This window comes from Ixodes scapularis, unplaced genomic scaffold (genome assembly GCF_016920785.2).
Source record: "Ixodes scapularis isolate PalLabHiFi unplaced genomic scaffold, ASM1692078v2 PGA_scaffold7__128_contigs__length_106722199, whole genome shotgun sequence".
Classification (NCBI taxonomy): Eukaryota; Metazoa; Arthropoda; class Arachnida; order Ixodida; family Ixodidae; genus Ixodes; species Ixodes scapularis.
The window spans coordinates 101,716,433-101,730,032 of record NW_024609882.1 but is presented as its reverse complement, the minus strand read 5'-3'; positions in this window follow the sequence as shown (position 1 = coordinate 101,730,032).

Genomic DNA, 13,600 nt, shown 5'->3' with positions numbered 1-13,600 from the left:
TTAGACCCTTAAAGAAGTTTTCATTAAACAAGATACGGAATGTGAAAAACACTTCACCGAACGCAACGCCAGAAGGACGTAATAGGATAAATATTAAAATAGAAGAGTTCGCTGTCTCACAAATATGTTAGCTTCTAAGTGCCTATACGAAACCGGATGCATTATTATCAAACTCCACAGCCTTTTCTTTTCTCATTCCGATGGAAGCAAGCTTCAAGAACTCGCGCGTTGTAGAAACGTGTTATGAAATGAGCACACAGCAGCATTTAGGATTTACGAGATTGTAGAAAAATGAAATCCCGTGACGCGATTTTTTTTTTGCACAGCCTTTTAATTCTCTTTCTTCCGTGCAAGCCACGACTAGCGCAATACAGGTTCCTATGTCAAGATTCATGGATGCAGCGTTTGTCAAGGTTCATGGATGCAGCGTTTATATTCCTAAGACTGAGTGGAGAAGAAAAATATGTAAGCGAGGTGTGCGTCAGTTGACGGCACTTAAAAAACAAATGGCATTGATAGCACATTCATTGTCAATAGCGCGTGGCCGAACCGTTTTGATATGAGCCGGTAACCGTTATTTTTTTTCCGGTTCAGTTCTGGTTCGGGTTCAAAGCGATAACAATATAACGGTTCGGGTTCAGGTTCAGTTCCGGAAAAAATACCGGTTCGGTTCCGGTTTTCGGTTCGGTTCGGTTCCGGTTCGACACCCTGGTTTACAAATAACTTGAAGCACTCTCATATCTTGAATCTTTCTTTGGCCACAGTTGTATTAGGAAAACGAATGCAAATACCTAAGGTTTTATATTTCACAGGATGGAAGTGTAAACGAAATGGGGAATGATCGACTTCTACTAAGATTACCGTTTTTTTTTCTACATCTCTAGAAAAATACGTTACACAAGGTTAAGTAGGTTTTTAAACGCGGATATGTTTGACAAATACTTCACATGTTCGATTTATGACACACATGTTCACCAAGGATACTTAGTTATCTATAAAAACCTTCTTCTACAAAACTTAAAAGAAAATAAATTGATTCCTGGTGCGTTCACTGGTATTTCAAAAGCGTTTGATTGCCTCAATCGCAAAATCTTTTTAGCGAAATTTGGTTCTTACGCTTTTGAAGGGCATGCCTTGCAACTAAATTTGTATTTGGCGCGTCGCTTGCAATACGGCTCTACTAATCGAAACTCTTTTCTTACCAAACCTATCTCTTCTGGTGTACCGCGAGGTAGTATATTGGCTTTTTCCTTTACAATATCTCCGTATATTAACAATCTTAGCTCAGAAGTAAAATTAGCAAATGGTACCGATATCACAAGCATATTTTCTTTGTAATAAATGCGGATTTGTTATTTGAGAGCGCAAACCTAACGCTTTCTGACCTGGAAATGTAGAGTAGATATAACTTACTTTCAGAAAAGACAGTGAAAATAAAAAGCCCTGCTTTTTCGCCCCCAAACTAAAGTAGTTACTGTTACGAGAGACCTGAGCATAAACTCAACCAAGATTGATATTGTGAATTCTTCAGGCGTAACTTTTAGGCGTAACTTTTCTGATAATATGTCATGGGATAATCACATTAACTACGTTTTCAAAAAAATTATCAGAAGTTATTGCCATGTTAAACCGTCATCGTTATATACTTTGCCGATCAACGTCAGGTTAGTGGCATATAATTCCTTGTTGTAATCCCACCAAAATATTGCCATTTAGTCTGAGGAACGACCACGATAATAAATCCTGAAAGGTGAACCTGTTGCAAAATAATTACTAAGTTCCATGGTCGATATTTCGCTTCAGTCTCATGCAGCTGACGGTTTCACCTACTCAAAGATTTCCACATCATCAACGTCCACAATATGTATCATTCCAGATTTATCACTAGACAATAGATAGATGTCATTATAAATACCCTCTTGCCTTGGTCATCTTAGGAAAATATTATTTTGCCTCCTGCCCCTGGCGCCAACTGTTGGGAGGTGATTATGAAAAGGACAAGTGATGGCATACTAAAGCTAAAATACACTATCCCTAATTTACCAAATATTTACTAATCTAAACATTTGAAATGAAGCATTATATGAGTAAGAGAAGTTCGATCTTTATTTGGCTATGGACGGTTGTAATTATTAGTTATTTAGCGCCTGCGTTTGATCTCTGTTGAATCTTTTATCGTGACTTCTGTATATTGTTTCTTCTGTATAAATTTATTTCCTTACTGCGACCGTCACTGCAGGCAGCCACGTCAAGCTGCGTATGCTGCATTTTTTCTTGATTGTCGCCTCAAATGTTGCCGAAAATAAATTTAGAAAGTATTATTATTTCTTCAGATGTCTAATACTTCAACCTACTGGGCTGAGGAACAATAAGATTGCCGGGGGTACTCACATCCCGCGCTTCTTAAACCGCACGTGTTTCATGTAAGAAACCAGTAAGATAATATTTTTCAAACTTTTAGCGGCCCGAAGTCTCAACAGGGTTGAGACTTCGGGCCGGAGCTACACGGGAGGGAGTCCCGAATTTTTCTCTGCCCCCTGTCTCCAATTCTTCCAGTTGCTTTAATCTATCTCAGTTTTCCCTGGTCTGCTTCAACCAATCCTGTAGCCTCCTCTTCGTCAACTTCATTCGCTTATAATCCACCCTCCATAGTCTCCACCGAAACCCAATGCCACCGTGACATTTGTGGGCCCAGAAGGAGGGGCAGGAGGAAGCCCCTTGCACGTCAAAAGTCAGATGTTCCACCGTTTCATTCTCCATTTTACACATATTACAACCTGTATTTACATCTTCGAATTTAGCCCTATATGTCTTTGCACTCAGTACTCCCGTCCTAACCTTTAATATTAAGGAGATTCCCATCGAATTATCAAACAATGTTTCTTTCCTCATTTCGCACCTAGATTAGACTAGGGTTGGGAAGAAATACCCTGAAAAGAATTTGGAAATACAAATACTATAATACATGGCAAAACAGCTAAAATACTGATACAAAAATAGCTTTAGAAAAAAAGTATCGCAGCACGTATTAGAAATACCTTTGAAGAACAGAAAAGTAATTGGAAATACAAATACAGGAATACATTTTGGCGGAGCGGAGATGCAAACAGACGACACATTGTTATATATAAAAAAAAAACATTATTGGAGATATTTTACTGCACTTGTTAGTGATATAGAATGCGAAGAAAAAACAAAAGAAGGATGATCAAAACTACAATATTTTATTTTTACAGCAGCAAACGAGTACTCACTGCAAGATGGAGCCTCAATTTTAACGTTGACGTTTTTGGCTCGAGTCAAATTTATCGCATAATCAACATCTTTTATATTAGAGTGTAGTAAGTAAACCAAGCGATTTTTTTTTCACCATAGCTGGAGCGCGGTTTTATTTTAACGTGTTTTATTTTTCTAAGGCGAAATTGCAGAAAAATCTAAATCTACTTTTGTCCTCCAAAATAACCACTAGAAGTCACCATGATTTTGTTCCATCCGGACGCCTTTTTAATCTGTGACCTTACAACGTCACAGTACCATGGAATTCGAGGAACCCGTATCTATTTATCTGGTAGTTAGGCACGCCGACAGAGCCTTTAACTTTTTTGCAATCTACAGGAATGTTTGACTACCCAAAGTGCGGAAAAACATTTGTGAACTTTTGCGCGATAAAGGGAGTCATGTACGGTCAGAGCAGACTTGGGAAGCAATCCATTACTTTTTCAAGCAATTTTGTAATTGTCACATAACTTTTTTGGGGCAGTAATTTATAATGTAATTTCGGTACAATTATTGGTAACGGATTACTTCAATTATTCGTTACTTTTTTATATGAACATAACACAGAAAGTGGAGAAGGCAATTCGGCAGCATAAAACCTAGCAAATTAAAAGAAAAACATCGTGAAGAGCAGTATTACCGAAAATTAAACACGGCTTTTTGCATGACCGTTCTCTAGAACTACTTGAAAACGTGCGAGGCGTATAAATATATGCGAACAACAAAGATCAAGAAGAAATAGGCCGAGTGATTTTCCTCTTTCCATCGCTTTCATCCTGTTTGTCTTCTCCTCAGTATGAAAAATGGAAAGTAGTATTGCAGAAAATTTTTTTAACAGATCAAGATTGCTTTTATTGTTTCCCTGATGAATGTACGAAAAAAGTAACGTAAAAGTAAGTTATAACGTAACTAGTAAAGTAATTCGTTACTCTTTAGCGAAACTAATTTGACACAAGAATCCATTACATATGAGGTTCGGTAATTTGTAATTGTAATCCATTACATTTTTCAAATAACGGGCCCAAGTCTGGGTCGGAGTCAAAAAACGTCCCGAAAGAAGCTTAGTCTTGACCCTCTGTCTGGAGGCAGGTCAACAATTATTTTAAAATTGTAAAGAAATACGTTGGCCCTAATATTATCGCGTTAAAAAAAATACACCCGAGAATTTATTTCGATACAGCAATAAAATACATTTAAAAATTACATCGCGATACAGAAATATAAATACTTAATGTATTTATAAAATTCTTTCGTGATACATTTGTAACGCGATACTGCCCAACCCTGTTTCAGACGATTATTGAGGAAAAGCTAACCAATTTATCACTGGACCCGTACAGAAGCTCCTCTCTTTGTTTTCTAACCGGTATAAAAGGTCTCTCGGTATAACACAACTGGACATGCGAAATGTTGACATGTCAGCAGTCGCCAGAAAACAATATTTTTGAGCCTGAGTTACTAAAAACGAGTATTCGATAAATTACTATCAAGACGTGTCACGTTACAGATACAGTTACAAAAAAGTACTGAAGTTACCGCTACAGTTACCGCAACCGAAAAATAACTTGTTACAGCTAGTTACTTTCAGAAAGTAGCACGTTGCACTTCAGTTACTTTTCCATAACACGATAAATTTGAGGAAAAAACTCAACCCCTACCCGGACCTTACTACACGAAATGCAAGAAAAGTGCGTATTTCACTTTACATTGTAACAAAGCAGCAGTGCCTTTTCTTAACTACAGTCTGAAAGTTTTCCCCGTATAATGGCGGACCAATGCCTGCTCTTGCTAAACAAGCGTTCAGCTGGCGCGCTGAATGGAATGACTGTGTTGTGTCCCACGAAGTGATCTTTGATTGCCGGGTAGGCGTTGATACTACAAAAGCTTTCGCTTTCCTAGTCTCAATTTTCGACTGCTGCGGCTAACTGTTAGACAGAACTTTTAGATGAAGCTGAAAAGGTCCTTCGGTCCTTGGACATCTTTCAGTCTGGCCCCGGTAGGCCGGAAGCGAACCCCGCGCAAACAGCACTAAGTTTTGCCTCGACTGCTGTCAACGCGCCGAAGTGGCGCTAATCAAAGTCTGGAAAATGTGCAGTGCCTTTCGAATGTATCGTTCTATGGTTAATTTCTTAAAAAACAATTTCGCTGAAAATAATAAATAAAACGACAACACAGATTGTGTTTAAAGCAGAAGGAACTTGTGCCAAATTTTGTTTAACTTAAAATGTTTGAACGACATTTTAACAATCTAGAATGCTTGAGTTCCCCTTTATAAATCTTGTGTTAGTTTTGATACAGATTGTTTTTATGTTCTGAATGCAGTTCAGAATCTAAAAGACATGTTCCTGCGCAAACTTAAAGCATGACAACACACTTAGAAAAGCCCAGTGAAATAAGCTATTCCTTCATTTTAAATTACTGAGTGCAATGAACAACAAAAATATTGTGCGCAAAACTTTTTTATTTAAAAAAAATCGCAAGTTGTCTCCTTAAAGTGCTGAACAACGTTATTTTAAAGTTTCTTAAACGTAAAAAAAATATACATTCTAACCAAACCTTAATATACCTTAACGCTACGACATGCCAGTGGTGTTCCCCGCACCCAATAAGCTGGGGCGGCTGTGCCGTAGGATCAACAATCTCATTTTATCGAAAGATCCCTGTGATACCAGGCACCGCACAAAATACACGGAGTGTACTACGGGTGTTGTCTACAAAATTCCAACGTCATGCGGCTCGTCTTACATCGGCCAGACGGGAAGGTGTTTCAATGATCGTGCATGGGAACGCGCCCCGGCGACGAAAGCCACTCCATCGGGACATCTTCCCACTCACTGCAGTCGTTGTTCATGTGCTCCGTCATTTGGCGACACCAGGGCCTCTAAACTCGTTGAACACAAAGTTGAGGCCAAGGCTCACGGAGCGCACCGATTGGACTATCACGACGATGACTTGGCGCTTTTGTCGCCGGCTTCCAATCGGCGCGCTCTGCGAACTTTCGGCTACAACTTTGTTTTTGACGAGTTTAGGGCCCCAGGTTTCTGGCTAGACACCCGGATAGCGTTTCTGGGGAACTGCATGAAGCCTTCGAAATCCAGGCGAAAATGCATAATGGACACGTCCCTTTCCTTATCGGGAAATGAGTTTTCCTTTTTGTTACGGGGGTTAAACAAAACTTAGGAGAGAGTATGTGTTTGTTCGAAGCTATATATATGATTGTTTTCACAAATAAAGATTAGTTGCGAGTGCGCTCTTGTCTGTCTACTTCCTCGTCCTTGTATTTTTTTGCGCTTCTTTAGGTGGTTAATATTTACATCTCACATGTCCTAAAGCTTATGCGTGAAATGTTTGGTTGTGATAAAACAATATTCAAAACAAAATATTCATATGCCCACACAGTGAAGATGCTTTAAAATTACAAAATAGAAGGACAAGTGTTCGAATCTTACCATAGACGTGTAGCGTCTCTCCTTCTCTGGGGGAAAATAATCCTTTTGTTATTAATCTTCCGCGATAAATTGAAGCTACAAGAGAACGAGGAGACGACAAGGCCTACTTCTCAAAACAAATGTGATGGCGGACGACGACCGAATTTTAAGAACCTCGCACACAAAAATAGCTAGAACGTTTGCCCTTCTCGGTTGCCGAGATTTCTTCAAATGGTTATTTGGCTTATTGCGGAATCAAACCCCGTCCTTATTATTTTATACATAATAGATGCAGATTCAGCAAAATATCAGGACACCCTATAAGCCGAAATCACATTTCTTAAAATAACTGCAGGTTTTGGACCCGCATCTTTTCTTAAAGTTTGTGTTCAATCCCAAAGCACCAGGGCGGGCGAAAAATAACTTGATACTATTTGTATTTACCAAATCCACACGTGGCTATATTCGTGTCGGGACTCACGAGGAAAAACATGTTTACAAGTGTGCGCAATGCGAATTTTTTAAATAAATTTTTGCCAGAGTTAAAGACGAAGAATAAGTTTTTTCTGACTAAAACCTCTACTTTTCAAATTTTACAAGTAAATGCATTCGTAGAAAAAACAATGCACACAGAGAGAAAAATAAACATTTGTGACGTTCATGCAGAATAATTACACACACGTGTACATATATATATATATGTGTATATATGTATATATATATATATATATATATATATATATATATATATATATATATATATATATATATATATATATACACACATATATATAGGGTGTTTCAGAGAACGCAGGCCATATCGCTCCTGTGAAAACTACTCATCGCAACGAAAAAAGACTTGTGGCGTTTTGGTCCTGGGCCAGGGGCCCATTTAGGAAAATTATTAAAGTTCGGGGTAATTAAGTTATTAATTATTTTTGCGCAATTAACTTTTTAAATATTGTGTTTAAGGAGATGGTTTAAATTAGAAAATCGCTCATCACCACTGAAAAACTCTAAATCAAAAATTTTAGAACGATAGAAGGCACGCGAAGCATTTTACGGATTTCTGAAAAATCGCACTAAATCGACAGGTTTTTAAATTTCGGTTTGCTATCGGAAAGCATCTCGGCCCCGGTGGCACAGCGCCCCGTGGAGAGATAGTGCAACCAACCTCTGCTGCGCTGTCATCGCGCGACGCAGCAGAGTCTGGTTGCACTATCTCTCCGCCGGGCGTGGTGCTGCCGGTACCGAGATGCGCTCCGATAACGAACCGAAACTTAAAAACCCGTCGAATTTGTGTTGTTTTTCAGAAAGCCGTAAAATACTACGCGTGCCTTCTATTGTTCTAAAATTTGTTGATTAAGTGGTTTTCGATGATGCTGAGCAATTTCCTAATTTAAACCATGCCCTTAAACACAATATTAAAAAAATAATTAGGCAAAAATAGCTCACAAGTTAATTATCCTAGACTTTAATAATTTTCTTAAATGTGCCCCTGGCCCAGGACCACAATGCCACGAGCCTCTTTTCGTTGCGATGAGTGGTTTTCGCAGGAGTGATCTGGCCTGCGTTCTTTGAAACACCCTGTATATATCAAATCAATAGGTAATCAAAGCACTTGTAAAAGATTAGAATGTGGTGGAGGTTTGTAGTAGTTTGATTTGCTTCATTAGGCTGCAATGATAAAAATAATATGACTTCTTTTGGAAGTATAAAAATTGCTTGTATCCGTTGATATTTTTCTCTTTTTTTTAATGACACCCTTTGTTTCTTCATGTTTTCTACCAAGAAATCATTGAACCAAGTCTTTGACACGAGGAGGGCTTACCACAATCGGTGGATTAAGAATATAGTTCGTTTTTAATTTGGGTATCATAATTTATTAATGGGCAGTATAAAGTACCCTTTTTCAAAACGGCAAAAAATGTGCCATTTTTAATATTTGAAGCAATCGGAAAAGTCTCGGTTAGCTTTTCAAGTAACGGCCAATTACTTTTCTTCTCAAGTAATCAAGGAATCCAATTGATTTCTTTCTATGCAAGGGTAATTGTACTTTTGACTGATTATTTTTGAGTAACATGTAAAAAAATGTTTTTGCTGAAGCAGCGATCAAAGTAACGACGTTGCTTTTTTCGCTATTTTTAGATTTCCTGAGGAATAAGATACCATTGAACGAGTCCAACCTAGCAGTTCCTTGCACTTTTCAAATTATGTTTACCAACCTATCGAGTGTATTGTAGTTTAAAGATACAAAAATACGACGATTTTGGTGAGCATGTCTTAACATTCGCATATATATATATATATATACATACATATATATATATATATATATATATATATATATATATATATATATATATATATATAAGTAACTTTAATCCAAAAGAGATCATAATATTCTTAACATTACAACCTAATAAAGCAAATCCAACTACTACAAACCTCCACTAAAAACTAATATTTTATAAGTGATTTGATTACCTGTGACGAGCACCATGAAAGTCTGAGCGAAAGTAATAGAAGTACAGTTACAAGTTACATGTAAAAAATTACCCCGTAACATTTAAAAGTTACTTGAAACGTAACGGATTTACAGTAAAGCGTTGCTTGTAACACGTTATTAGAGAAGACTGTTAAAAACCAAGGTCGAAGTTTTACATCTTGTGCTGGGGTTAGTATGATTTTGTTGTTATCCTCTGTAGGTTTTATATAAGTCGGTCATGCGACACGCAGGAGGCCTCCAGAAAGAACAGATTTTGATGGCACTGTCAAATTAATAGCTCGAGTGCTGTCGAGGAACGGTTACTACAAATATTTAAATCAGTACGTGAACATTTTTCGATCGAATCGTGTTTTATTATACGGGAGTCTGTACTTCCTTGCAAATTATGTTCACTCATTTTGAAGTTTGCATAATCTGAGTATCAAAATCGAGGTATTTATTTTCGTATATTCTTTACACAATAGCTCTATCTCTTTTCTATTAAATCTTTACAGTTAGTGATCTTGAACCTTACGTAAGTGATACATGCTTTTTTAACGAATCGACCTGCATTTTGGTTCAGTTCTTATAATACTCGAGCTTATATATAAAACAAACAGTTGTATCATGGTGAATATTTGTCTGGGCTCGCGAGGAAAATCAGTGATCGTTTGTCTGGCTTCGTGCAAAATTCGAAAAGCTTTCGTTTCGTGAGCCGTCACTTGGGATTCGTTTAGACAGATCGAAACTCAGTTGGTGTTTCCTCGGCGTATCTCGGCGATCACTCGCGTTTCTTCTGGACTTCCCTTTGGCAATCATGTTTTACAATCCAAAGTCTACGATCCGAATTCGAAATTTAGTTATTTACAAGGGGAATGAGCTGAGCTAAGTGGTTAATCATATCGGGTGTAGCCAGCTGGACATAGAAAGGAAAAGAGTAGATAAGATAATGAGATTAGAAAGGTAATCTTGTGAGACCCAACGTTTACCAGTGTAACATTCGGTATTATTGTAGAAATACAATCAACGGCAATATTGTAGAAATACAATCAACGGCAATATTGTAGAAAAACAATCAACGGCATTATTGGAGAAAAATAATCAACGGCGCAGCACATAGAAAAGAACGCCTGTACACCGTCATGGAGATAATATGTGCTGCCATCTGGAGGAATGTTGAGCCAAGGGAACACAACTGACAGTTCGCTGTTCAAAATGGCGACGTGCAGCGTTAGCATATTCTGTGGACGACGCCAGGATACGTAATCAGTTTTTGTAACTCACACAACGGAGGCTTTGGTAATTTATATTTCTAGTGCTCTTGAAAGTGCAGATATGGTCAATAATGTCTGATTTTTGCAACAGTATTGCCATGGGTTCCGGTAATCGACTGCCAAAATGAGCGTCCAAGGTGTGAACGTTGGGAACACAAAACCTTTGAAATAAGTTTCGCGATGATGATGTTTTGCTCGGCGTCAAATTCAAAGATACAAAAAGCAAAACAATTGGTTTGATCGATTGTTTAAACATTTTCAGGACTAACACGTCAGGCTGATGCCATTTTAGACAGAGTGTGCGATGCCACTAATTTAGGTGTTGACAATTCCGACGATGACATAGCTTTTGCGTTACCTGAAAATGAAGTCACAGAAGACTCTTCTTCCGACGACTCATGCAATCAGGAGGCTTCTCGCCCGCGTGGAAGGAAAGACTAAAACCCACCATTAACCCCACTTCCATCTCTGGCCTGCCACTGGTGGGTAAGTGCCGAAACCATCCAAGCAAGATAATATTCACACCAGGTGACTACTTTCGGCGGTAATTAGCTTCCAGCATGGACATGTACCAGCATGTACCCTGGCTGAAGAAAACTAACATGAGGGTCTTAGAACGAAGTGGGTCGGCCGCAAAAGTAACGAGGCATGAGGTCCAACATTTTTTTAAATATCTATGTTGATGAGTAAACTTTGGCTTTCCCGCTTTCGTTACTACCGGAAGGCTGGACTTGGAGTGCAGTTGATTAGGAACACAATGAGTCGAGACAGGTTTTTGCGGAAACCTTTCTAACCTCAGGTGCGCTACAGAGATCAAGATGCCTGACTCAGGAAAAAAAAGGACAGGTGGTGGAAGGAGAAGTTTTTTTTCAACATGATTCTCGATGGATGCCTCTTTTTAATTTGGCCGAACAGTTTCTCTATCGATGTGCAGATTGTCTTTTTTAAGGGAATTACGGGAAGAACAGCGCTCAAGCAATATGTTCCAAGCAGACCTCACACGATAGGCATCCATAACTTTGTTTTTGCAGGACAGGATGGATTGGTTTACAATTTTAATATTTACCACGGAAAATCAACTTTCTCAAACCATGGACTTGGAGTGCCTAGAATCTCTGTCGTAGATTTGTGCCAAACCGTGCCGGGATTCAACGGTTTAGTCGTGGTTCAAGTCCTTACCGATTCTTGAAGCTTTGATAAAAAAGATGTTAGCAACTGGGATGATAATGAAGAATGGGATCCCCAAAACAGTAAATATGGCTTGATACAATGAACTAGCAAAGCAACCTTGTGAGAAATCTGATGGTGCTCTGAAGCACGATGGAAGCCTCTCATTAATCAAGTGGTGTAACAAAAAGGCAGTCACGCTAGCGTTTAGAAAATTCGGAGTAAATCCCGTCGGCACATGTCAATGCTACAGAAAGCAGGAGCAGAGAAAGGTCGCAGCCTCTCGTCCAGTTGTGGCTCGAAGTGCAACTACAAGAAATGAGGTGCTTAGCTCTGCAACAAAATGTTTTCGTCTTACAACCAACGCCGCCGTACCTCGACATGAACCCTCAGGGCAACGATTTAATTCGTTGACCTGGCCTGCGTGAACGCCTGGATCGAGTACAGTGCGAAAAAGAAGAATCTGAACCTATCCGTCATGCAGTAGGCCTACACTGAATTCAAAGTGAACTCGGAGAAGGTACAGGCGGTACCTCGCCAACACCCCATGAAGGCGTTCTTTGTGTCCAGGTTGCATCCGAACACATCTGTGTCGGATATTCAGGGTCTGATAACCCATTTTCTCGAACGTAAATGTGTTAGCGTCACTACGTCAAAACCGAAATACCATTCCTATTCATGGTTCCATATCGCATGTGATCAGTCTGATTTCAAAATCTTGAACAAATGGGAACTTTGGTCAGAGGGATCGATCTTCCATCAATTTTTTTTTTTTCAAACTGGACAGTTCGCGAATTTATGTGGCAGAATCTGAAACTGCTGTGAATGCTTAGGTCACTAGAGGCATATTATCAAACACACAATGCTTGCGTTCTAAGTCCAGTGAGTTCATGTCGAATATTTTATTGAGTTGTTTTGTCGTCAAATGTTTAACCGAGACATGGCTATGTGCCGGCATTTCCAATAGCAGTTATTTTCCTCCAACCTATGATGTGTTTCGACGAGACCGGGATTGATCTAGCACGGGTATGAAATTTAGGGGAGGAGTACTAGTGGCCGTTAAGTCTTCAGTTCAGTGCAGCCGGAGGAAGGATTTGGAAACTTCTGCCGAGTGTGTCTATTTATTCACCACTGATGGCTTTAACTTTTTAGTTGGTAACTAGAAATACCCACCAGTGATGGTTTTAACTTTTAGTTGGTAACTATTATTTCCCTCTTTTTGATGGTGCAGAATTTATAGTACTTTTTGAAACCGTCCAGAAAAACGATGACTTTTTTAAGTTTCGTGTTCTCATCTGCGGTGATTTTAACTTGCCCAAAATTGATTGGTCAACCGGTGTTGCGTTTTGTTCATCAAGTGTAATTTCTAGGAAAGCCTCTTGGTTACTTTCGTTTATAACTTTTTGATCTTCATCAATATAATGCACTTGCGAATAGCCATGAAAACCTGCTAGAGTTTTGTTTATGAAATGCTTTGCTTAATTCTACGATTCCGGCTGGGAATCCATTAGTGCCAGTAGATGCTTATCAGCCGCCTTTCAAAACAAGATTATGCTTGTCATGCAGGCCTCGTGTTAATAAAAGTTTTGTATTGCTATTCTCGAGAGAATTACCTTGGCTCGTACAAATTTATGGAGCAGTATGACTGGTCGGATGTCTTAAATAACCATATAGCTGACTCAGCTACAGAAACCTTGACAAATCTATTGTCAAGAATGCAATCGATATTTTTTTATACCGAAATGGTTTACGCGCTGTTCTCATGATCCTAGCTGGTTTTCATGAGAGTTAAAAATCGCCTGACGAAAGGAGCTTCACTGTCATCGTTTATATAAAAAAACAGGATTAAATGTGCGGTATCAGAAGTTCAGCATTTATCGCGGTCTGGTCAAAAATCTATAGAAACAAGATAACCCACTGTACCTAAATGACATTGAGTATAACCCAAAGAAAAATCCTCCAAAAAT